The sequence below is a fragment of the Rattus norvegicus genome, chromosome 9 (genome assembly GCF_036323735.1).
Source record: "Rattus norvegicus strain BN/NHsdMcwi chromosome 9, GRCr8, whole genome shotgun sequence".
Lineage (NCBI taxonomy): Eukaryota > Metazoa > Chordata > Mammalia > Rodentia > Muridae > Rattus > Rattus norvegicus.
Window position 1 is genome coordinate 109012230 of NC_086027.1, and position 27883 is coordinate 109040112.

At 38.0% G+C, this 27883-nt stretch overlaps 1 long non-coding RNA gene across 1 annotated transcript; it reads right to left on the reverse strand.

The window, feature by feature from the left end:
- Positions 1 to 26582, reverse strand: LOC120094757 (uncharacterized). Its single transcript, XR_005489360.2, has 4 exons — positions 25731 to 26582; positions 25301 to 25396; positions 13094 to 13195; positions 1 to 429 (listed from the first exon to the last, which is right to left on the reverse strand). It is a non-coding gene; the product is annotated as an uncharacterized LOC120094757 (long non-coding RNA).
- Positions 26583 to 27883: the final 1301 nt, after the last annotated feature.

Genomic DNA, 27883 nt, shown 5'->3' on the forward strand with positions numbered 1-27883 from the left:
GTTGGCCCCTCTCGGTCGCCCTTCCCACAGTTCCTCATTCAGTTCCTCCTCCACCTTGCCTCCAAGAAGGTGCTCCTCCCCCACCAAGCTCCAGTTCCCTGGAGCCTTAAGTCTCCCCAGGATTAAGCACATCTTCTCCCACTGAGGACAGAACAGGCCAACTTCTGCCACCTATGTGCCAGAGGCCTCAGACTAGCCAATGTTTGCTCCTGGCTGGTGACTCAGTCTCTGGGAGCTCCCTGGGATCTGGGTTAGTTGAGACAGCTGGTCTTCCTGTGGCGTTGCTCTCCCTTTCAGCTTCGTTGATCCTTTTCCTTATTCAACCTTAGGGGTCCCCGACTTCAGTCCAATGGTTGGGAGTAGTATCTGCATCTGTCTCAGTCAGCTGCTGGTAAGGGCTCTCAGAGAGCAGCCATGCCAGGGTCCCATCTGTAAGCATATCATAGCATGAGTAATAGTGTCAGACCTTGGTGCCCCACAAAAAGATGGACCCCTTATTGGGCTAGTCATTGGACCTCCTTTCCTTCAGTCTCTTCTCCATTTTTGTCCATGCAGTTTTTTTTTAGACAGGAACAATTCTGGGTCAGGAACTTTGACTGTGGGTTAGTAGACATGGGCCTTCACTTGAGGCCCTGTCTATCTGCTGGTGGCAGACTCTTCGAGTCCCCTTTCCTCAATGTTGGGCATTTTGGGTAAGGTCACACCCGTTGAGTCATGAGAATGTCTTGCCTCCTGGGTCTCTGGTACTTTCTAGAGGGTTATGCACCTCCCACTCCCTGAGGCTTCTTATTTCCATCCCTTCCCTTGGCCCTCTGGGCTTCTCTCTTGTCCCATCGCCCCATAACTGATCCTGTTCCCCTTTCCCTCCCCCATTCCTCTCTCTCACCCTGGTACCTCTGTTAAAGTTTTTAAAAAGCAAAAATACTATATTTTCACGATGTTTGAAAAATTGTTCACCTAGGTGGGCTGCCTAGTCTTACCTCAATAGGAGAGCAAGAGCCTAGCCTAGGAGAGATGCAAAGTGCCTGGGTGGCACTAAGCTAGGAGGCAGAGGTCGCTCAAAGGAGAAGGGGCAGGCCAGCATGGTAGAAGGACTGTGGGAGGGGCCACTGGGAGGGGACAGTGAGCAGATATAAAGTGAATAATTAAAAACGAAATTAAATTAAATTTAAAAAAACCTGTCAATAAAATCAAATCAAATAAAGATGTGCTAATCCAAAATGAGATTTCAACTGGAGCATGCTGGCATTTTCTCTGAGTTTTTTTATTGACAAAAATGGAACAGGGCAGTTACAACGGTGAGAGAAAATCCTACAGTACCTAAGAAAATTAAATCCCGACCCATGTCAGAAAAGTCGCCCAGTTCTGGGTGTATAACCACACTGCTTTTCTTATTCACATTTCTACTCCATTATTAAACAACTTGAAGCTTCCCACATAGGTACACCAGTTGCAAACGAGCTTCAGATCAAAATGTCCCCATGTCAGCTCCATAGAGCACTAATGGCAAACAGAACTACTATGATGATAAAGAAATATATCTCTTTTTACAAACATGTCTTGGTCTCCTGTAAGATTTGTACTTACTGGGGATTCTTAAAAATAGAATGGGCTCGGACTGTGTGTGTGTGTGTGTGTGTGTGTGTGTGTGTGTGTGTGTGTGTGTGTGTGATGTATACGCATGTATATATCTTGCTAATATAGACTTTTGTGGCTCCCTGAGGTTGGCAATGGACATCTCGAACTTTCTCTACCTTATTTTATTTTTTGAAAGAGTCTCATTAAAACTGTATCTCCCTGATTTGTCTGTACAGGTTGTTCAGAGAGACTCAGTGAACCTCATGTCTTCCTTGATGCCCGGAATAAAGATGACACATGAGTGTCGCTGCCCCCAGATTGTTCATGTCAAAGAACTTAACTTACATCTTCATGGTAATTTAGACTCAGCTATCTCCTCATCCCTGAGAGTTTGTACACACGCAAATGCGCATGCGTGCGCGTGCGCGCACACACACACACACACACACACACACACAGATACCACACACATACATTGTAATTCATCTAGTATATTACTTTTTCTAGAGAAAGTTAAAAATTATATCAATGGTTAATGTGAATATACTTAACCTTCAAATCATATCAATACCTGCCAAATGCGAGGATAAATTGAGTTGATATTTATAATTAAGATTTTGGGGAATTACTTGATAATGGAAATACATTTAGGAGCAGAACAAACCTCAATTATAAAGTTGTATATACATAGTAACAGTCATATAAATATAATTATGAAAAAAAAGGATAAGGGAGTCACATAAACCAGTAAATAAGCACATGTTATTTAATAATAATATCATAATGATAAAACTGTAGGCATATGCGTTCATAGTTTGAAGTCTAGATACACAAATAAAGAAAACAAGGCAAATATCAACTTATTTTCTCCAAGATTAGTAGAGCAAAGTACTGATGAGAGCATGAGCTCTCGACACATGGTGGAGAAAATATTAGACTTCAACATCCGAGCTTCTTGAAATTGATCTAAATACCCACAGAAAGCAGCTGGAAGGGTGTCACCAGGATGAATTTAACATATTATAATACAAATAGAACAGGAGAACACTTGGGGAGATAACTGTGCCCCGAGAAACAGCATGTCTTATAAAAGATGTGAACTCTAAATGAATACAAAAATAATAAATTGGATTTTGCAAAAATTATGTCTGACTTGAAATGTCATTGTTTCAAACACAAAGGAAGCCACAGAATGGGGACATTGAAATGTACAAACATTTTAATATTCTGGTTTACTAGTTTATATGTAAAAGTTATTAGCACATGTCCAGAACAAAATATTTTGCCGGAATCGCAGATAAGTAAAGAGAAACTTCAATCTCAATGAGAACATTTTACTTTTTGCAGTATGATTAGATGCATCTTTTTCTGTTGAGGTTAGACAAGGCAGCCCAGTCAGAGGAAAGGGATCCAAAGGCAGATGATAAGTGTATGAAAATCGGTTCAAAAAAATATGAACTGATTCTGAGCATTTCACACTCCTAGTCCTTTTGGGAATCATAAATCAACCGAGCGTCTTATAAACAAAAAAGTAAACTGGATTTTCATAGTTAGGACTGGGAAAAAATAAAGACCATGACACGGACACAGTTAAAGTCTAGGGAGAGTGTCCTAGCTTGACTCTTGTAGAGAAGAGTAAACTCACTATCTAGTATGTCATCTTTGAGGGTCTTAGTCCTTTTATAAGAATATAAAGTGAGGAGAGGATGGCCTCATTGAGCAGCAATGGGAGAAGTCCTTGGTACTGCTGAGGTTCAATGTCCCAGTGTCGGGAAATGCCCCAGTGTGGGGACACGGGAATGAGTGAGTGGGTGGCAAAAAAAAATAAAGTAATAAACTATGACCCCTTAAAATTTCCAAACTTTGACGAGTGTCACTTTGTGGGTTATGCTGCCAATGCATGAAACTCATGTTAATACTCATCTACAGATCTTTCTATAGAAAATGACAAAATATACAGGATGATTTAAAATAACACTTTGTTCATGAGAAGTAGAAATTTTATACTACTGTTATCACTATCACTGTTGCTGTTGGATGAATTTTAAAGCTTATTCAACCTTCGGATTTAGAAGTATAATAAAAAGCAGCGCTTACATTTTTCACAGCTGTATCATAATTTTAAAAAGATCACTAATAATGTCTGTCTGGTTATTACCATTCAAATATTTCTCCAAGAGTCAACATTGTTATCAAACATAGTTTAATCTTATTGGGGATCCTCCTCTGGCAATTGCCAATGTCAAATCCAGGGTCAGCATTCAATAATATGACAAAGTCAACAGTAGCTAGCGCCCTTTCATTAAAGTGTGATTTCCTGGTACGCCTTTTCTTCATTTTATAAGCACTGTGAACTAAAACTTTGTGAAATAAATAATCTCCTGTATGATCTCTGGGATCATCTTGCCATTAATTTTTCTTGTTCTGAGAAAAATAAAAAGAAACTAAAAATCCAAACCCAATTTTTAAACAAAAAATTTCAAATTCAAGTGATCTCTTTTGAACATTAACCTATTTATGCTTCTTTATCCAGGTACATATATATATGTTTATTCACATACATACATGTATATTTACATATGTGATGCCACTAAATGGAAGGACATCTCACATTTATTTTAAACGGTTATACAGAGTACATCTTTAAGACAATAAGATTTCAAATTAAAACGTATTGTCTTTGTTTGAATCTAAATATTAGCAAACTAATTATCTTTCAAATTCACCTTTTAAAAACATAGGCTTGCAATTCTACAAACCTTAGCTCGCTATCTCACCCATTACGAAGATACACTATTTAAAATTTGCTTCCACAGTGAGCTTTCTGTTTTTATTTGTAGGAATATATTACTTATATTTGAAATGATTTATAAGTTGCATATCAACTATATTCATCCATGACTTCTTCCCTCCAACTCACGTTAATTTTCTTCCACGTCCTAACTCTCTTAGACTTTTATCTTTTCCCTTGGCAATGTTTTGTTGTTGACGTTGTTGTCATTGTTGTTAATAACTTTCTAAGTTCAAGTGGCTCACATACACAGGAATATGTTACCATGTACCGGAGCACGCTGAGAAATGGGTGGCCTACCAACAGTAGCATCCCTAAAGACACTGGCCCTTCCTCAACCGCAGCCATCTGCCAGCAGCTCCTCCAATAAGGGTGTGGCTTTGATGACGTTTTTCTGACGCTGCAGAAATTTCGATTCCAGGTAACCACACCTGCAATGAGCGGATGGGTAGAACAGCCATGTCACGGCAAGAAATCACATATCAGAGATCTTCTCTCCATCTGCTGGCTTTTATTTTCTTCCCTGGAGTTTCTTGAGGCTTGCATGGGAGAAGATTAATATAGACGATTGGGTCATACCAGAGCACTCAAAATCCTTACCCTCAACACATGGGCCAGTTACGTCTCTGCATTAAACACTGTGGCTCATTGCAAAAGTTAGCTACTCTGACCAAGGTTGAGAGTAGCATAAATCTTCAAATACTGATTAATTTTAAAAAATATGAAATGTCCTTTTATGTTAGAAACTTCCTAACAAAGGCTTATGTGTAGTTTAGAGATTAAATAGCTACAATAAAGTTTCCTTGTATTAATTAACCCAGTGGAAGATGTTGCATTTTAACACTTATTTTCTAGGTGACATACGGCAACATGTATGAATTATACTTCAAGGCCCCACATGGCATAAGTCCCATTTTTACCAACTTGAACAAGTCTAATATAAAAGTCATCTTTTATTTGTTGAGGTTTTGTTAGTGAAGTTGTGATATAAACGTAGAAAAGCTCCTCAGTTTCACATTTAGCTGTTCTGGGTGAAACTGTCTTTACTACCAAGAAACTGTAAGTATAGTATCGGAAGGATTTTGAAGCTCAAATTAGTTTATACTGCCTTATGATTATTTAATCAAATGACTTAAAAGCCTAGTAGAATATAAGGATAGTAAAGTTTTATTTTCGTAACCCATATAATAGAGCAAATTATAAATGGGACAAAAAGACTCCATCTACTACAAAATGCATTTTTTTAAAAAAGAGTTAAAATGAGTAATGTAATGCAGAGTAAATAAGAAGGAAACAGTAAAATTCACAGAAGAACTTGAACACTTGAGTTAACAGTGGCAAACATTGGTCATCGAAGATGACTTGATATTGAAAATATGCTAATTTAAAGGAATTTAATGAAAGAGAATAGACACTAAAAATAGAATGGAGAGAAGACCTCCTTACACGTGTTTCTGAAAGTGGGAAATTGTTACTCTTACATAATTATTATATGGATTATAATAAACATTTAATAAGATATGCATTAATATTTAAAACACAGATTTACATGCACTTGTGGCACTACTCACACAAGATATGATTAGTTAATCATGTTCCAAGGTTTTGGTGGCCATCCTTGAGTGTAAAAACCTTCATAGAAAGAATATAATTAGATCCCTGGGACAAAGACTTGCTGTAAAATGACCATTGCGAAAGCTATAATAATTCAAGTAACAAGCTACATGAAACATAAATTTATGTGACAAATTCTGTGATTAAGTACTTAAATAAATAATGCACGAGTATGCAAATGAGCGTAAAGGATAAATTCATTTCTCATGGTCAATGTTGCAGATGCACTGTCAAACAACTGGGAAAACAAAAATCACTACTTACCACCCGCTATGCACACAATCATTGTGGTTACAACTCTTTAAAGAGTAGAGAATAGAAAGGGGTGGGAATCAGAGCCTCACAGAGGAGAGACGAGTAAACACTACTTTAGCCAGGCAATCAAACTTGAGCCAATCATGGTGAATCATGATGATAGGACAGACTCTTGACATAATGTGATGAGCTAGCCACTCTTTCTCTGTGGTGGCCCCATGAATATCCCATAACCAAACGCCAATCACAAGGGAAACATCAGGACAATTTCAGTGATGATTCGGTGTACAAAATGCCTGGTATTTATCATTACTGTAAAAAGAATACACAACTGATAAGCTGTGCTAAAACAGGTTGTCATTTGTGAAATGTTAAATGAGGAAAAACTGGAGGGTAACCATATATTTATCTCACAAAACACAAATAAATAAACAGTGATCCAAACTTAGATAGAAACATCTCACGTAGTTTGAGGAAAGATATTGGATATATTACATATTTCCACATGCTATTACATAAATACAATATATTTTAAAAGGGAATACTAGCTATAGGAAACAAAATGAAGAAAGGTTTAGTAAGCAAAACCTAAAACGATATATTCAAAAGTCATTATTAACTAATAATAAAAACTTCAATATGAGATGGGGAAATGAAGTTAATATATATTGTACGATAATTAATCACTTTTTATTTGCCCTCATGACACCATTTATGCTTGGTAACAGAATATTTTAATTTATTTTCATCAGGAATTTTATCCTAAAACTAGCAAACTTCCACTGTGTTTGACCTAAGAAGTAAGCAGTACACATTAAGGATCTACAGTCTATTTTGTACTCATTCCCAAGAAGAGCTGCCTATCAACTAAAAGTATAAACTGTAATTCTATATACATGCCTCACAAGACTGAGGGGCATATTAGTTATTTCTTATTGCTATGGTAAAATACTCTGGCAGTAGCAACTGGAAGAAGGGTTCATCCCTTTATCCTGGCTCACAACTTAAGATTACAACATAGAGGGTAAGTACGTGGTGTTCACTTGAAATAACTACACACATCATGTCTCCAATCATTAGAAGAGAGATGTAAGTGTCTGACCTTTTCTCTTCCCTTTCATTTAATACAGTTCTTAATCTGTGCTAGGAGGCTAGATCATGCCACAGTTAAGATGAGTCTTACCCCATCAATTGTCCCTACCAAGATAATTTGTATTTTTTTTCCATGAATACTGGAGTGATTCCTCTCAGCGTTTTCTGTGACACCCAGTGCTCTGCAATATTATTAACATTTTGTTTGTTCATTATTTTTAAGCCCTATACATTGTATAAACTGTATTTTATAACTTTTTTGCTTTAGATTCCAAATAAATCTAGGGCCAATTTTGAATATCTATTAATTTTACTTTTGTTTTTGGTTTTTATTCTCCATCTTTATTAAATTGGGTATTTCTTATTTACATTTCAAATGTTATTCCCTTTCCCGGTTTCCAGGCCAACATTCCCAACCCTTCCCCCTCCCCTTCTATATGTGTGTTCCCCTCCTCATCCTCCCCCCATTACCACCCTCCCCCCAACAATCCCGTTCACTGGGGGTCCAGCATTGGCTGGGCCAAGGGCTTTCCCTTCCACTGGTGCTCTTACTAGGCTATTCATTGCTACCTATGAGGTCAGAGTCCAGGGTCAGTCCATGTATAGTCTTTAGGTAGCGGCTTAATCCCTGGAAGCTCTGGTTGGTTGGCATTGTTGTTCATATGGGGTCTCAAGCCCCTTTAAGCTCTTTCAGTCCTTTCTCTGATTCCTTCAACGGGGGTCCCAATCTCAGTTCAGTGGTTTGTTTCTGGCATTCACATGTATTTGCCATATTCTGGCTGTGTCTCTCAGGAGAGATAAACATCCAGTTCCTGTCAGCCTGCACCTTTTCCCTTCATCCATCTTATCTAGTTTGGTGGCTATATATGTATGGGCCACATGTGGGGCAGGCTCGGAATGGGCGTTCCTTCAGTCTCTGTTCTAAATTTTGCCTCCCTATCCCCTCCCAAGGGTAGTCTTGTTCCCCTTTTAAAGAAGGAGTGAAGCATCCACATTTTCATCATCCTTCTTGAGTTTCATGTGTTCTGTGCATCTTTAGTAATTTGAGCATTTGGGCTAATAGCCACTTATCAATGAGTGCATACCATGTGTGTTTTTCTGTGATTTGGTTACCTCATTCTTTACAGACATTCTCAGAGCCTAGCATTAATCTAGATAATCCTTCACAGGTGTGCCTGAAGTCCTATCTACTAAAGGATTTTAAACTATGACAAGTGACAGAAAACACAAACATACTAAGGAGGAACCATATACCATACATACCATACAGTATTGACAATAACTACCATGTGGAAAGCTTTCATAAGCTGCATCTACATTATATATATATGTATGTATATATATATGTGTGTGTGAATAATACTATGAGTATTGTATAATTTATATATATATGTATATATATATATACCTATCTTTCTTTTAAGTTCATCTATAATATTGTCTCTATTTCTAATTGGCATGATTCCATTAAGTACATCAATACATACATTCATAACGATACAATGTCAATTAAATAAAAACAAAGTAAGGAAAGACTTTCATTAAAATACCATATTTTCTTATCTTCAAAGCTTCAAGTGTGATAATATACATCCTGCAATGAGACAGCTCATGACCTCTCCATATCATGATAATTAAGGTTTCTACCAAACAGTCGCCTTTGAACTGTATTAGACACATGTAGAGAGAAGAGTAAGAAAGACTAGATGCAGGAATTCCTGAGCGGACCTCAAGTTATCCTGCGGCAGCACTAAGGACACCTGAGGACAGTGTAGTCTGAAAGTGCCATTGCCCAGAGCTACGTAAACTAGTTAGAGATGATATTCACAAGCTATAACAGAAACATCTAACTAGAAACTCTAAACCTTTCTTATTCTGATTAATTTAAAAGTATTTCAGATACCTGTTATTGACAGGTTGTCCCAGTCTTTTTTATTTGCTTCTTGTTTTATTTTTCAATTGAAAATACATTCTTTTCTCATACAATGTATCTCATTTACAGTTTCCCCTCCCTTCAGTTCACCCAGTTCTTTCCCATAACATCTCTTATCTAGAATTCACTCCCGTTCTGTCTCTCATTAGACAGGCATCTAAGGGATAACACACATACTTGGCATAATAAAATATAATGAGACATAAGGAAGCCTACCACATCGAGCCTGGGTCAGGTAACCCAAAAGAAGAAAAAGTGCCCCAATGGCAGATACAAATATCAGAGACTTACTAATTCACATGCTCAAGATTTCCATTAAAAAATTAAACTAATAGATAATAGCATGTATATTTGACCTGGTGGAGACCCAAGAGTTTCTGTGATTACTGTTTCGGTCTTGGTGAACACGTATGATCCTTGCTCAATTAATTCAGAGATTTGTTCTCCATTATACCTGCTTCCTGGACTCTTTTGCTTCTTCCTTCTTGGGAGTCGCTGAGCTATGAGAAGAGGTGTTTGATGGAGACATCTCAGTTAGGGCAGGGTGGTCCAAGGATTCTGTGTGTGTGTGTGTGTGTGTGTGTGTGTGTGTGTGTGTGTGTGTGTGTGTGTGTGTGTGTGAATTCTGGCTGTGGACCTTCCTGCAGTAGGAACCCTCTCTGGTGATGACTGACTAAGGCCCAGATCTTTGAGTATAGCTGAATGTTCTTAGTGATAATTTTCTTGATAGTTTTCTATAGACCAGCATTATTTGCTTTTACCCCGGATGTCTGGGCTATATAGGTCCTTGGTTGTCCTAACAGTGTCAAGCATGGGTTCCGTCTCGTGGTTGACTACTCCCATAAGTACTGTGACACAACTTGCAGGTAAGTAAATCAAAGGGTTTACGGCCCGGTGTGTGTTTACATTTATCTTTGGGTAGCTTACAAAAGTTCCCTTCCACAAGAAAGACACTAGGATGTGGAACTGAAGGTTTAATATAGGCACTAGCTTGAATTCTCCATAATCAGTGAGTTGTGAAGGTGTTTCCCTCACCAATGGGCCTAGACTGGTAGTTTGTGGAGACAAACCTGTAGGCTTGGCAACACCCTGGGATGTTTGAGGATTTCCACGTGACCACCTTGACCAACAACTCGAGTGGATGCAACCCAGTCCCACTTGGAAGCTTCCTTTGGCCACAAGAGACGGCCAACTGGGTGGGGCTCTGTACCTCCCTAATTTCATTAGAATCACCTTCTCATATTTTAGAAAATTTTCACTTTTCTAGCTTGTCCCATTGTTTTAGTTGAATGTAGAAAAGTTTATTAAAAAACATCAGTGGATTATAGACTGCAAAACATTTTCTGCTCTGTGAATGGCCCATGTCATTAATATAAACTTAATTTATTATAAGAAGAATAACTGTCAAATCAGGAGCTGGCTTTTGCTTCTTATGACTGTAAAATACACCATACGGATCAGCTATTAATTTATATACCTTTTATGATAACCATTTGATATCCTAAAACACCTAAGCTTGGGGTTGGGGATTTAGCTCAGTGGTAGAGCACTTGCCTAGCAAGCACAAGGCCCTGGGTTCGGTCCCCAGCTCCGAAAAAAAAAAAAGAAAAAAAAAACACCTAAGCTTGCCCAATTTTGCTGAGATTACTTGAAAATAGTTTGTGAGAAGAAGTAAACCTGAAGAAACTAAACAGGAAAGCAGTAATGATAAGTAGAAAATTCATTTCTACAGGCTGGTTTGACAACAGTGAGATTTTTTTTTGAGTAATATGCAAAGCCAGGATCCAAAGACAACACCCTAAGAAAATGTGGAAAAGAAAAGGACAAACGGTTTCTTTCTGCCAGTCTAGTTTCTGGGCTTCTCTTTTCTTCCATTACTGCGAATGAAACTGGACTCCAGACAAACAGCTAACAGACTTCGTGAAGGCTGAAAATAAAGTAGACCACGTCAACTGTAAGCCAGCTTGCGGGGGGGAATGAAGAACGGAACCACAAACGTATTAAAGTCTAGGTATCTAGAGACAGAACCAAATCTTCTCAGCCACCTGCAGCAATTGCGGAGAAATCTGTTGTGCAAGAAAAGAAATCGACTCAGATCTATCAAAATAAGAAAAAAGGCAGTTGCAAAAACAGAACTCGGGCCAAAGTGAATATGGAAACTGGGAAATTCCACACTAGGGAGCTTTCTCCAACACCCAGTTTCAAGGTCTAGAGAAGAGAGATCCTTTTTGGAACGGCTTTGAGATATAATTACTTAAACTTTGCTTATAGTGGCACAATAAAGTCTTTTCTGTTCTCACCTGCCAAGAAGTAAAGTCCTAATGGATTAGAACGTCGAGAGCTGAAAAGCTCGTGTCTGAAAGGTTCCAAGGCTGTTCCTTCTCCGGTAGCAGCTGCACTCGACATTACCTCCAAGTCACCCTTCAAAGTCTCCTTTTCCCATCACCTCCCAGTTTCCTACTTTTCTATGTATATGCAATATTTAACGTTTATGTAAACAATTTTACATACATGAGTTTCCTTACAAAAACTTTCAGTATGTTTGAGAGACCTGAAGTCCTAATTCTTCTTGCTTGGAGCAATAGACTTCACATCACATTCCGATGAGGAAATGCCGTATATTAGAATTTTATATTTCATTCTTTTAAAGCGCGTTTTTCAAAAAAATTTTTTCTGTAGTAAAACGAAATGGCTATTTTCCTTAACACATTATGGTAACTTGAGTACGTACCTGCTATTAACAAATGATTATTTCTGCAGTTCCTTGTCCGCAGCTGACGAACACATGGGAACTCTCAATAAAGATCCTGGCATACTCCAGACTTAAGAGGCTCAGTTGCTTTAATAACCATGAACACATTGCCAATTTTGCTTTATTTGTCTCAGAGCCTTTTATAAATTGCAGCCATCTCCTCTTCCTTTGATTTTCCGACCTCTGCACCACCCTCCCCTTCTGGGCATCAAAGCCTCTTACTTAATGAAGACTCCCAACACTTCCTGGCCTCATTCTACTCTCTAGGCCCAGCTAAGTGCAGAAGCAACATAGAGATTTATCTCCTCTCTTTTAAGCTTCCAATCCCCTACCATGAATTTCTACTGCAGATGTTAGCTCAGGGTGATTGGTGATTTCTCAACTTTGAAACAGAAGAGTGATAAGCATTAGAGGGAGATATATCTGAGCGAGGCTGGGGAGAGGAATGAGGAGGTGAAAGAAACAAAGAAACAAAAAGAATCAGAGGCTCTAGCACAATGGCTTGACTCTGAAGATAGCAATGTGGTCTAAAAAAAAAGAAACACAACCAAGTGACCTAGGCTTACCAAGGCTTGCCAAACTTGTATACTCATTGGGTTTAGACATTATCATGCCAGGCATCCTTCACGTGTGCTAAGATTTCAAGCTGTTTACCCTGTGATATTTAGTAGAAAGTCAGAGTGTATTGCAAAAGTTATATTCAAGGGAAGGTAAGTGGCTGCTCCTAAAGTCACTCAAGAACGGCTGGTTCTGGGGTCTCCCGTCACATTCTCATGCTACCTAGCCTGTTAGTCATAGACAGATTAGTCTGTTAAACCCTTAAAGCTCAGGTTAGAAATTTAAGGGAAAATTCGCATAACTTCTCTGAATTATGATATAATTCCATTTATCCTCAATTTTTTTAGAGGATCAGGATCAATGTATAAAAATTAATCTTACAGTTCATCTTAAAAGCATTAATCATTCACTTTATTGAACATATATCACCAAAATTTTATTCAATATTTTTTAAAAAATCTATGGTTTTAAAACATGGCATCAGGGTTGGAAAGAGAGTTTAGAAGGTAAGAGCACTTACCATACAGGAAGAAGACCTGGGTTCTGTCCCAACATTCACATGGCAGCTCAAAAATCACCTATAATCAAGTTCCAGAGGGTCTGATGCCCCATGCTGATACCTCTGGGATTCAAAATCAATAAATGAATAGATAGGTAGATAGATAGATGATAGATAGATGTTAGATAGATAGATAGATAGATAGATAGATAGATAGATAGATAGACACATAATAATAATAAATAGAAGGTAGGTATTTTAAAAAACTTTTAACCAAAAATTATAATTTGTCTCAAAGATATATTACTGTCTTCTATCTTCATTTTTAAGCGGACTTCCCGAATTGCTTTTTTTTTTAATTTCTTTTTTTTCTTTCTTTCTTTTTTTTTATTAACTTGGGTATTTCTTATTTACATTTCGAGTGTTATTCCCTTTCCCGGTTTCCGGGCAAACATACCCCTAACCCCTCCCCCTCCCCTTCCTTATAGGTGTTCCCCTCCCCATCCTTCCCCCATTGCCGCCCTCCCCCCAACAATCACGTTCACTGGGGGTTCAGTCTTAGCAGGACCCAGGGCTTCCCCTTCCACTGGTGCTCTTACTAGGATATTCATTGCTACCTATGAGGTCAGAGTCCAGGGTCAGTCCATGTATAGTCTTTAGGTAGTGGCTTAGTCCCTGGAAGCTCTGGTTGCTTGGCATTGTTGTACATATGGGGTCTCGAGCCCCTTCAAGCTCTTCCAGTTCTTTCTCTGATTCCTTCAATGGGGGTCCTATTCTCAGTTCAGTGGTTTGCTGCTGGCATTCGCCTCTGTGTTTGCTGAATTCTGGCTGTGTCTCTCAGGAGCAATCTATATCCGGCTCCTGTCAGCCTGCACTTCTTTGCTTCATCCATCTTGTCTAATTGGGTGGCTGTATATGTATGGGCCACATGTGGGGCAGGCTCTGAATGGGTGTTCCTTTTGTGTCTGTTTTAATCTTTGCCTCTCTATTCCCTGCCAAGGCTATTCTTGTTCCTCTTTAAAGAAGGAGTGAAGCATTCACATTTTGATCATCCGACTTGAGTTTCATTTTTCTAGGCATCTAGGGTAGTTCAAGCATTTGGGCTAATAGCCACTTATCAATGAGTGCATACCATGTGTGTTTTTCTGTGATTGGGTTACCTCACTCAGGATGATATTTTCCAGTTCCAACCATTTGCCTACGAATTTCATAAAGTCATTGTTTTTGATAGCTGAGTAATATTCCATTGTGTAGATGTACCACATTTTCTGTATCCATTCCTCTGTTGAAGGGCATCTGGGTTCTTTCCAGCTTCTGGCTATTATAAATAAGGCTGCTATAAACATAGTGAAGCATGTGTCTTTTTTATATGTTGGGGCATCTTTTGGGTATATGCCCAAGAGAGGTATAGCTCGGTCCTCAGGCAGTTCAATGTCCAATTTTCTGAGGAACCTCCAGACTGATTTCCAGAATGGTTGTACCAGTATGCAATGCCACCAACAATGGAGGAGTGTTCCTATTTCTCTGCATCCTCGCCAGCATCTGCTGTCACCTAAGTTTTTGATCTTAGCCATTCTCACTGGTGTGAGGTGAAATCTCAGGGTTGTTTTGATTTGCATTTCCCTTATGACTAAAGATGTTGAACATTTCTTTAGGTGTTTCTCAGGCATTCGGCATTCCTCAGCTCTGAATTCTTTGTTTAGCTCTGAACCCCATTTTTAATAGGGTTATTTGTCTCCCTGTGGTCTAACTTCTTGAGTTCTTTGTATATTTTGGATATAAGGCCTCTATCTGTTGTAGGATTGGTAAAGATCTTTTCCCAATCTGTTGGTTGCCGTTTTGTCCTAACCACAGTGTACTTTGCCTTACAGAAGCTTTGCAGTTTTATGAGATCCCATTTGTTGATTCTTGATCTTAGAGCATAAGCCATTGGTGCTTTGTTCAGGAAATTTTTTCAGGGCCCATGTGTTCCAGATGCTTCCCTAGTTTTTCTTCTATTAGTTTGAGTGTATCATGTTTGATGTGGAGGTCCTTGATCCACTTGGACCTAAGCTTTGTACAGGATGATAAGCATGGATCGATTTGCATTCTTCTACATGTTGACCTCCAGTTGAACCAGCACCATTTGCTGAAAATGCTGTCTTTTTTCCATTGGATGGTTTTGGCTCCTTTGTCAAAAATCAAGTGCCCATAGGTGTGTGGGTTCATTTCTGGGTCTCCAATTCTGTTCCATTGGTCTATCTGTCTGTCTCTGTACCAATACCATGCAGTTTTTATCACTATTGCTCTGTAATACTGCTTGAGTTCAGGGATAGTGATTTCCCCTGAAGTCCTTTTATTGTTGAGGATAGCTTTAGCTATCCTGGGTTTTTTGTTATTCCAGATGAATTTGCAAATTGTTCTGTCTAGCTCTTTGAAGAATTGGATTGGTATTTTGATGGGGATTGCATTGAATCTGTAGATCGCTTTTGGTAAAATGGCCATTTTTACTATATTAATCCTGCCAATCCATGAGCATGGGAGATCTTTCCATCTTCTGAGGTCTTCTTCAATTTCTTTCTTCAGAGTCTTGAAGTTTTTATTGTACAAATCTTTTACTTGCTTGATTCAAGTCACACTGAGGTACTTTATATTATTTGGGTCTGTTATGAAGGGTGTCGTCTCCCTAATTTCTTTCTCGGCTTGTTTCTCTTTTGTGCAGAGGAAGGCTACTGATTTATTTGAGTTAATTTTATACCCAGCCACTTTGCTGAAGTTGTTTATCAGCTTTATTAGTTCTCTGGTGGAACTTTTGGGATCACTTAAATATACTATCATATCATCTGCAAATAGTGATATTTTTGACTTCTTCTTTTCCGATCTGTATCCCTTTGACCTCCTTTTGTTGTCTGATTGCTCTGGCTAGAACTTCAAGAACTATATTGAATAAGTAGGGAGAGAGTTGGCAGCCTTGTCTAGTCCCTGATTTTAGTGGGATTGCTTCAAGTTTCTCTCCATTTAGTTTAATGTTAGCAACTAGTTTGCTGTATATGGCTTTTACTATGTTTAGGTATGGGCCTTGAATTCCTATTCTTTCCAGGACTTTTATCATGAAGGGGTGTTGAATTTTGTCAAATGCTTTCTGAGCATCTAATGAAATGATCATGTTGGTTTGTTCTTTCAGTTTGTTTATATAATGGATCACGTTGATGGTTTTCCGTATATTAAACCATCCCTGCATGCCTGGGATGAAGCCTACTTGATCATGGTGGATGATTGTTTTGATGTGCTCTTGGATTCGGTTTGCCAGAATTTTATTGAGTATTTTTGCGTCGATATTCATAAGGGAAATTGGTCTGAAGTTCTCTTTCTTTGTTGTGTCTTTGTGTGGTTTAGGTATAAGAGTAATTGTGGCTTCATAGAAGGTATTCGGTAGTGATCCATCTGTTTCAATTTTGTGGAATAGTTTGGATAATATTGGTATGAGGTCTTCTATGAAGGTCTGATAGAATTCTGCACTAAACCCATCTGGACCTGGGCTCTTTTTGGTTGGGAGACCTTTAATGACTGCTTCTATTTCCTTAGGAGTTATGGGGTTGTTTGACTGGTTTATCTGTTCCTGATTTGACTTCGGTACCTGGTATCTGTCTAGGAAATTGTCCATTTCCTGCAGATTTTCAAGTTTTGTTGAATATAGGCTTTTATAGTAATATCTGATGATTTTTTGAATTTCCTCTGAATCTGTAGTTATGTCTCCCTTTTCATTTCAAAGAATCAACAGAACCAAAAGTTGGTTCTTTGAGAAAATCAACAAGATAGATAAACCCTTAGCCAGACTAACGAGAGGACCCAGAGAGTGTGTCCAAATTAACAAAATCAGAAATGAAACCGAATTGCTTTTAAAAGTCAAATCTGCGTGCGAATGCTTTCTCTCCTGATAACGCTCTGAGCTGCACACGTGGTGACCATTTCAAAGACCAGTAAGAAATGTGGTAAGCACAGGCCTCAGAAGGTGACCCAGTACAAGAAGGACGAGGATGGGTTTTATTTAAGTCATTATATTGTACTGCATGCCCAGAGAAAACATCATTAAGACAGGAAACAGAATAACGGAGATTTAGAGGTTAGGCTGATTTCCTGTAAAACCCAAACAAACTAACAGCAAACCCTAAGACAACAAAGAAGTTTGTTCTGAGGCTTCAGGGTGTTGAAACAACTGCAGATCTAAGAGAACACTAGCTGGTCAGAGGTGTGAACCGGAAAGAGAGGAAGGAGTGGTTCCGTTCTAAGTGGGCCTTCTTAGGAAAAGGATAAATTCGGGGACATTTCCTACAAAAATGGAATACAGCTGATGAGCTTTTACAAAGAGCTATGTGTATAACTGCTGTCGTTGATATTGGTGTGTGCGTGCGTGTGTGTGTGTGTGTGTGTGTGTGTGTGTGTGTGTGTGTGTATGATGTTTATGTGTGGTCTATAATATTTATGTGTGGTCTATTTGTGCTATGGTGTTTGTGGGGAATTACGAAGTCAGCTTTCAGGAGCCTGTTCTCTCCTTCAATCAAGGATTGTGAATCTGGCATAAGGAGAGCTTTTACATGTGAGTCATCCTTCCGGTACCACTTGATACAGGTATCAAGTAAAGACTCAAAAAAGAAAAAAAACCCAAAGAGACAAAAAAAAACCCAAAACCTGTAAGAAACCCATGTCTCCATGCAGTTAACTATAATGTGGAGAAAGTCAATCTACCCAATCTGCCTGAGGAGATTTCATTGACTTCCTGCCACAATATTAGTTGGTTTCTTTCATTTGGATGTTAGCATTCCCATCCATTTCATTACATATTTTTTCTGGCAAAGTGTGCATGTAGAGAATATGTTCAGGTTTACACAAATATCATTTCTAAAATACACCCAAGGTTTGGAACATTACTTGACTCCCTTTACGTTACTGAATATTACAATTCTAATGCTGAGTCAGATTAGCATGTCCTATCTGTGCCTACACTCACGGTATCAGAAACTGTATCTTCTTCCTTCTCCAGGGGAGGAAATGTTTCCATAATTTCCCTTCCAATTAAGTTGGTGATAGGAGAGTCCTGTCTGTTCTCACACACACACAAGGGCAAGCCTGTGACATCCTAATCTGCAGCTTTTGTGAGAAACAATCAGACACACCCTTTGTCATAAACACTGAAACAGAACTTCGTTCTCATTTCATTCATTTAAATGCTTGATTTTAAAGGTTTCTCTTTTCCCTCTGCTCCATAAAATTCGTTCCTGCAAAAGCCACGAACCACGTGAAGTCTGTTCTTTATAGGAAGGTAATTATTTTATTTTATTATTCTTTCTCAGTCATGCATGGTTACTTGTGTCAAATGGTGTTGTCTGCCCTTCTAGATTCCACAGATTCACAATGTAGCTGAGCATAAGGCAAGTTTACACCTCTGTAAAATTATCTTGGCTACTCTTATCCGTTTGGTGTTCCAAATAATTATAGGAATCCCTGCCAAATTATTAAAAAATATAAAATTTTATTGAAATTTTGATAAATTCAGGAATTAACATGAGAATAATTACCATATTAATAATACTTATTTTTCCTCTTAGGAATGAGTCACGAATATGATTAGTGGTTATAATGGCTTTCAATAAAATTTTTAATATTCTTTATAAAAACTCTTCCAGTTATTCTTGGAGTTGTTATGGGACAGTTTGTAATTGTTGCTGTAATGAGTGTTAATTCTACACAGGCTTTGTACGTGCAATCATGGAGTATATAAGAAACATTTAAGATAGAAGTTGAACATTTCTTACCAAGTGTTTTTGTCATTAACTTACGCTTCTATCAGTGTGGGATTACCTTCCTTCAATACATTGCCCTGTACGGTTCTTTTGGAAACGATGCTCTAAATGTGTGTCCCTGGTCGTGAACCTGCCATGAACTAATAACCTACCACTATCACAATTTGTCTTACATGCATAGCTTCAGCTTTCTAAGGGTACAGTATAACTTTTATGTGTGGTGACAATTAACTGTTTATCACCCATATTTGTTTTGTTACTCTTTTGTTGATTTTATCGGGCGTCTTGGAAGGAAGGCTTATACCAATGAGGATGACAGAGCCCAAGCATTTCTCTTCCTGAGCTTGGTAGGGAGGCTCTTATTGGGCTTCTGTTGTGAGCAGTGATGCATGCACTAGGGTGTGCAGGCAAAGGTTGTCAATCAGTGTCAGACGCTACTTCAGTATGTCCAAGGAGCTGGCTCAATATTCAGCACTATAAATAATTAATTAATATATAAATGATTATATATTTTGTATATACAATATATAAAGTTATATATTATATAAATGTTAAATTATTTCTATATGAATAAAACAATACGTGACTAAATTAATTGTATTCAGTTAAAAACATTTGTGCATTTATATTAGCTTGTTAGGTTTTTTTTTTCAAATTCTCTGGTTATAATTTTATCAAAAGAGTTTTCAGCAACCACAGAAAATCCACGAGATATTCTTGTATATTCCAAGGAATATGATAAATTACATTAGCAATTCAGTTCTGTAGTAAGACTTATTAGATAACAATATGTTTTCTATATTCCTGCCCTATTTAAATTTTTGAGGATTAATGTGGCAACATACATTATTACCTTTACACTGATATTTTTATGATTTTCTTACATTATATAGGAAATATTAATCATTTTATTTTAAAAATAGAAAAATTATAAATATCCTTTTTGTTTTGAGTGTTATTTGTGCCCATTAAATATTGGAGCTTTGGGGAAAACAATGATTCTTTCTTTGAAAACGTCTTCTATGTATTCAAGGAAAAGTGATTTCTGTCCGATTCTCCTTCTCTTTCAGCGTTTAGCATTTTCCCCACATATAGTGTAGGCTTGCCTTGTTTTCACATTTACTGGCACACGTTGGGCTATAACAGTTTCCATTTACATATATTAAGTCCCTTGCATTATTTATGAATTTAATTATTTGTGATTTTTTTAAAGTATCAACTTTTGTGTATGTGTTATCCAGTCATTTATACAACTTATTTTCTGACTGCAGTTGCAGGAACACTGAGTCGAAGCATGTCGGACTGAGGCATGGGCTCTCAGAGAGGAGTAGGAAGCAGAAGGCAAGAAGACCTTCCTTCTATTATGGGACAAATTTCTCACAATGTTTTTCTGGAGCAGAATTAAGAGTGGTCCTGGTCAAGTCTGCCTCCAGGGCAATTTCCTTTCCTCCTCTTCCTTTTATCTGCTGTTACAGGTAAAATTCAGAGAAAATGCTTGCTTTTCTGAGGAGGAAAAACTCCAGGGGAGTTCACTGAGTCAATGAAAACTCACTTTTATTTTTAGCTTACCATACATTAGGTTTTATGAGTTGATGTGCATTTCTCAAAAGCCGCACTCCACTAAATTGTAAAATCGAAAAGAAACGGGGAGTTTTCTTGACACACGTCATTTGCTAAAGTTAAATCAAAATCAGAGAAGGAATTTGAACAGACTTAGAACCCCTGCTGAAATAGTAGCCGTCATTAAAATTAAAATACACAACCCCCTCCAAAAAGGGGCCAGATGGTTTTAGGGAAGAATTTCACCAGACTTCTAAAGAGTTAACAGCCAATGTGCCTCAAATTACTCCACAAAACAGAAGCAGTAGGAACACTGCCCAATTCATTTAATGAGATCGCCATTACCACGCTATCTCAACCACATAAAGCCACAACAAAGAAAACAAATTATAGGACGATTTCCCTATTGAACATAGATGCAAGAATAGAGACATTTGTCTGCAGCCTACTTAGAGCCTTCCTCCCTCTTGTCCTAGTTTCTTTGGTAGAGAAAGTTACTCTAAGTGCTACCAAAGGAAAAGCATAAACACCCACTCACCCAAAGCTCTGTGATCTACAGTGGCGGCCTTCCTGCAACATAGGCTTCAGCGATGGTGACTAAAAGCGTTTGGGAGACTACAAGCAATGTTTCATTTGAGTTACAACCCACTCCACATGAGGGAACTCATGCCCGACACTGTTTGGGTGACCTAGAAGATTAAACTAGATAGATAGCACAGGGACCTGAGTTAAAACCAAATACTATGATTCTAAAAGGAAAAAATATCAAGCCAAACAAAAAGAAGCACAAAGAAGCCCATAGCAATAACATGACTTCATGTTATTTTAACAAGTAAAATGTTTTTTTAACAAATAACATTTGCAAGTTGAAATCGTGACCTTGATATCAAACATAAAACGGGGACTAACCAATGTCATAAAACTAGGACAAAGTCCCAAAAATGTTCTCAGGTGGCAGTATTGAGAGGTGGTGGAACTTTTAAAAGATTATTTGAAGGGCTCCCTGTAGAAGGGATTACTTCTGGTCTCATAGAATTGGTTCCCAAGGCAGTGGACTAATTACAAAGATACGCCTGAATCTTTTGTTTCTGCCTGGCCCTGTGATACCTGGGCACATGTGATCCCTCACGAGTGGCCATGAGGTTCTTACTGGTTTCCAAATCAGTGGGTCTACTCAGTTTTATAATTTCTGCTCCAAAAGAGGAACCAAAGAAACCAATATCTTTGTACATTTGGGTATTTCATTATAGCAAGAAAAGAATAGGTTGATACGTGTGTGTGTGTATGAGTGTGTGTGTGTGTGTGCACGCATATGTGGTATATACATATATATATATAATTTTAGTACTTAAAATATTTCCTTTTGTAACTTAACAAATGCTAATTATACTTCTCATTTTGAAACAGATACACAAAAGGGTATTATAAATAATTTTTATACTAGTTCTTGTATTTTTTGAAACTATAATTACATTATTTCTCCCTTCCCCTCCATCACTCTGATTCCTCCCGTATACCCTTTGCTTGTTCCAAGTGCATAGGTTCTTTTTTTTATGAAGAATCTTAAGATATAATTAAAAACATCTCAGGCATCAAAGTTATAGCAAGAGGCTTAAGCATGACTAAGATATAATATGAACAAAAGTAAACAATTTATAACGGAATATCTAGAAGTCAATACAGTTAGAATTAAAATGTGTTTTAGATTAATACCTAGTCTGCATTAGAAAGAAAAGTAGAAATTTTATATTCTCTGAAAATTCTTTAAGAATAGTGAATAGCTTTTTAATATTTATATAACAAGACCTAATTTATTTGCTGTCTGATTATAAAGGAAATGCATAAGTCAAATATGTGTATCACAGGAGAGTGAAATAAGCAAAATGACAACATAAAATGGTTCCTTATATTAATTGGACAGACTTGATTAAATGGTAGTTTCTTTAAAAAAAATCTATTTCCCTGAGTTCTTAACTATTAACAGCTAACGGCTGCACTGATACGAGAGAAGCATTGTAAACAGTACCCTGTCTCCATGGCTACATGGACTCCAGTGCAAGCTCATGAGGGATGAGTGCTCTGTGTCTTCTGGGAGCTTTTAAGTTTAAAGCTTTCCCTGTGTGTGCGTTTTTTTTATGTGGCAGGTTGAGATCTGTGGTCCCTGGCACTGGGCATTTTGTTGTTGTTGTTGTTGTTGTTGTTGTTGTTGTGGTGGTGGTGGTGGTGGTGGTGGTGGTGGTGGTGGTGGTGGTGGTGGTGGTGGTGGTGGTTAACTATTTAATGCTGAATATGGTGTTCTATGGAAATAGGAAGATTTCCTTCACTGGTTTTCAGGTATATTATTGGTCAATTTATTCAAAGGAATGAATCTAGGGACAGGAAAACAATAAGAGATCTAATTTGGAAATAGCATCTAGTCTGAGCAGAAGAGGATGAAAAACAGGAAAAGGAAGAGTAGGAAGAGGAGAAGGAAGAGGAAGAAAAGAAGAAAGAGGAAGAAAGAGGAGGAAGGGGAGAAGGAAGAGGAAGAGGAGAAAGAAGAAGAGGAGGAGGAGGAAGTGGAGAAGGAGGGAGGAGAGGAAGAGGAAGAAGAGGAAGAAGAGAAAGAAGAGGAAGAGGAGAAGCAAGAGGAAGAGAAGGAGGAGGAAGAGGAGAAGCAAGAGGAAGAGAAGGAGGAGGAAGAGGAGAAGGGGGAGGAAGAGGAAGAGGAAGAGGAAGAGGAAGAGGGGGAACTAAAAGGAGGAGGGACAAGGAGAAGGGCAACAGAAAGAGGAGGAGGGAGAGAGAGCCACAATTAAACAACCTTGTGCATGGGAACCCAAAGCTTACTTTAAGCCAGTGAACAAACTTGGCATCAACATCATGCATTTTATGTACCTGAAAAACATTCTCCACTTAGTGTATAAAGTGCACATTTCTAGGCTTTGACTTCGAGGCACCTCTGTTTTTGTTAAAACTGTAGTTCCCACATTATGCTGCCTTGAGTGGATCATCACTGCTTCCCCCGTCTGCGTAGCTACAGACAACACTGGGGCACAGACACTAAAGTGGTCTGTAATTTAAAGGGAAGTTTCTTGAACTTGTTCTATCCTGATCTTTAGAAACTGTACACAAGATTTTAATCATCAATGACTTTTCTCCATGCCTCTATGCTCCATCAAGCTTGCTTTCTTGGGATTCATCAACTTAACTTGTATTTTTAAATGAACACTTCTTTATGAAATAGAATTAAAAAAATAGTCTTTCCCATTCCGTTGCCCCCCCCCCCATTTCCACACGCTTGTTTCATTTAGTTCATCTTAGAGTAGATCTGACGCTGCCTCTGTCAGACTAAGTCTCCCCTGTGCTCCCACTTTCACTTCCACTGATGGATCTTTCCTTTTCTTCATATCCTACTGGTGGCATTACTTCAACTTTGTACAAAAATCCTGGTCATTATCATGTCTATTTTTATGATAGCTATAACTAGAGTTATTTTCATAAAATTTCATTGAAATGGAAAGTTGTCCTTTTATTCTTTGTTTGTGTGAAGGTCATTGTTTGTTTTTATTAGTAGTCCGAGAGGATTGTGCAGTGATAGTCTGGCTGTAGAAGGATGTTTTCTATGTCTCAGGTTTAAAGGCTTCTCTGGTTCATGCTATAGGATTGGACTGCTTTAAAATATGGACCATTTAGTTAGTTTGGCTAAGGGTTTATCTGTCTTGCTGACAAGGAACGAGCTCCTAGCTCTGTTCTCTGTATAGTTTTCTCTGTTTCTAATTGGTTGATTTCAGCCCTGAGTTCGGTTATTTCCTGCCGTTCATTTCTCTTGGGTGTGTTTGCTTATTTTTGTGCTAGAGCTTTCAGATGTGCTGTTAGGTTGCTAATATAGGACCCCAATGGAGGAGATAGGAGAAGGGGTGAAGGAGATGAAGAGATTGCAACCCTATAAAAAGAACAACAATATCCACTAACTATATCCCTCAGAGCTCCCCAGTGACTAAACCACCAACCAGAGTATATAGGAGTTGATCCATGGCTCCCACTACATGAGTAGCAGAGAACTGCCTTATCTGGCCTCAGTGGGAGGAGTGGCACTTGTAGCATTGAATATGACCTTAGGCTTTTCTGTGTCTGAATGGAAAGGAAGGGTGCTTCGTTCTGACATTTATTTCTAAGTTTCATTGACAAGTATGCACCTTATATTTGTGTTTTGATCTCTTCTTTAACTGCTAGGAGACTCACCTCTTTTTCTGTCAGGAAGTCTACTTGGTCATTTCTAATTTACACACTTGATTATTAAATTATATACATTTTCTATTATGTGTTTTTGATCTTCATAAACTGAACACTTTTATTTCCTTTCTCATATATTGTGTCCGATGTTTCTTTGGCTGTCCCAACATAAAGGATGGATTAAAGATCTCAGTACAAAGACAGGAATATCCATTACAGCCTTCTCATGGGCATCACAGCTGTACAGTTCTCTAAATGATTACAGGAGCCCATGCCCAGAGGACAGTGTCAAAAAAAATGGCAGAGACAAAGAAATGGAGTATGATTAGATTATAGAGTTTAAGCGTGGCATTCGTAAAACTCATAAGATAAATGGGCTGGTGATGGATCAAGGTTGTGAAAAAGTAAAGAAACTAATCAGACAATTCAAGCAAAAAACTGAAAAGTAAAAACCTTATGAGGTCTTGGTCTTCTTTCTCCTCCATGCTCTTGAAATTTAGTCATTATTTTACTTTGTTTTTTCCTGTCCAAATAGGTCTTTAAACTAGCAGTGTATAGCAAACTTTCATTTTTTTTCAAAATTACAGCCTTCTCTAGTTCTTACTTTGTGACCTTGATAACTTCATAAGCTAGTTAATAACTTTGCCTAAAATTGTATTCAAAATTCACCCACCTGCACATAGTAGATGGTTTTGTGCACACCACTCTGTAAATGTCTGCTCATTCGTTTATTCTCTTATTGTGCTCCAATATTCGTAAATTTGTTGCTCTGCATTTTTGAGAAAAAAGTCATCAAATGAAACCCTCCATATATATATATATATATATATATATATATATATATATATATATAATTTGTTCTATGGAAATCTGTATTCTTCCTTATATTTTGTACACATTTAATCTCTAAATTTATTAAATCGTGTGTTGTATATTAGCAAAGTACTGTATCACTGACTTCTTTAAGTCTCCCAATTTTGATACACTGTATGAACCACATGAACTAATAATATTGGCGGTCCATTAGAAAATCTTTTTCATTATTCATACATTTTCAAGGTTTCTAAAATTCTAAATTTCCTTAAAAAATATTATTTCCTTACCTATTTTTCCTTTTTGAAAAATAAAATCATGAAAATTAATTTTCAAATTAATAAGGCTTCGCTGCAGTGTATATATACTCCCAAGAAGTGCATATCAATCTTGCCCATCTTTTACTTGTCTCATCCTGACAACCTTCACCCAACTGGTCCTCATAGCATTCTTTTTAGTGCCTCATAATTTGTTTATTGATCTTCTGTACTTTCCCGTCCCAGCGTTTTCTGAGCATTATTTCATCCCATCGTTTTAAAAACTAACTGTGCCATAACATTTTCCCTGTTTCACTCAAAATTGTTTTCTCCATTTCATACATTTCCCCGATAATGACAAGTTTTCGTTGTCATTGTGTATGATTATGATTTCATTGTATAATATAATATAAAAGCACAATATATTAGTCTTCAGAAGGCCATTTTGTTTGACCCATGTTTTGGCTGCTATGACTACCCCTGCAGTGTACTTGGAGAATCAAATAGCTTACTCGTAAAGCTTTTTCTTTTACTGGAATATAAAGACTGGCTGAACTTATGGGTCAGAAGGTAGTTCTGATTTTCTATCCTTAAAAATGCTCATGCAGTTTCCTACTAGCAGTGTATAAGATTCTCCTTCTCATGTGTGGAAGCCTTCATTTAAATTTTCTTTTCCTTCCTTCCTTCTTTCCTTCCTTCTTTCCTTCCTTCCTTCCTTCCTTCCTTCCTTCCTTCCTTCCTTCTTTCCTTCCTTTCTGCCTTCCTTCGTGCCTTCATTCTTTCTGCTCATTTTTGTTTTTGTTTTGTTTTGTTTTGTTCTGTAGTAATTTTATACTTTTGGATTTAAGATCAGATCATTGGTGTTAGCATCAGAAGCGGTTTACAGTTAGCCTCCGAATCCAGTGATGACATCATCTGTAGGCGACAAGAAACCTCCTGTGTCGGTTGCCGTGGCAACCACCGCACATCCTCTGCACAAGCCTCACTCCTATCACCTGTGTGCATCCTTTACCTGGGTTATCCGTGTCACTGCCCGAATAAAAGACAATAGACCCCGGTCCCTCTCTCTTTTTTCTCTTCCTCGCTTCAGCCCCCTCCCCTTCAATAAAGAACCTCTTCTCCAGGCATTTGTGCTGGCTCGGTGTGATCTGTCCAGAAACAAGTCACTTTTCAACTAACGATGGGTCCATTTTAAGTTATCTTTGTGTAAAATGAATGAAAGAAAACACAGCTTCTTACTTCTGCTTATGCCAATGTTTCTAACATCAACTTCTGTGGTAGTGTTGATAGAAGAAGCCCTGCCATTTTTCTCCTTTAGGTTCCTGGTTCTAGTCCAGTTGTTTGAATAAAAATGTCTCCCCTAGATTCATCTGTTTGGATATTGGGCCCATAGGGTTTGACACTATTAGGAGGTGTGGCCTTGCTGGCAAAGTGTGGCAAAATGTGGCACTGTAGGGACAGACTTCTTGCTCTCATATGGTCAAAATACTCTCATGGTGGATCCCATTCCCTTGCTGCCTGCAGACCAAGAGGCAGAGCTCTCAGCGCCTTCTCAACCACGTCTGCCTGAACACCACTGTGCTTCCTGCCATGAGATAACGGAAGCCTCTGAAACTGTAAGCCAGCCTGGTTAAATGTTTTCCTTTTTACATTTACTGTGGTCGTGATGTCTCTTCACAGCAATGGAAACTTTAAGACACAAGCCAATTCTCCACAGAAGCACTGATTCCTTACTGTGTTCTTTCGTTAGTTCAGTCTGTGTGTTCACTTTTTACACCACTGGAAGGCTGTTTTAGTAATTTTAATTTTGTGAGACGATTTCATTTCAGTTATACTAAAGCATGTAGCTTTGTTTCTTTACTCATGACTCGTTTGGCTATTCTAGGATTTTTGTAATTTTGTGTATTTTAAGACATTTTTTATTTTGTGAGAAAAGTCATTGGCATTTTGATGGGGATTTTGTGGACTCTATAGGACACTTTAAATAGCATAGAAATTTCAGTGATAGAGAGTCTTAAGATTCAGGACACATATCTTTCTCTTGCGTGTGAGTTCTATATTGTCTGTTAGCGGCTTTATAGTTCTCATTGTAAAACAGTTTTAACTTGGTTACCTGTTTTTACCCTTTGTAGCTATTATATATGGAATTTCTTTCTTTATTTGCTTCCTCAAATAGTAATACGACT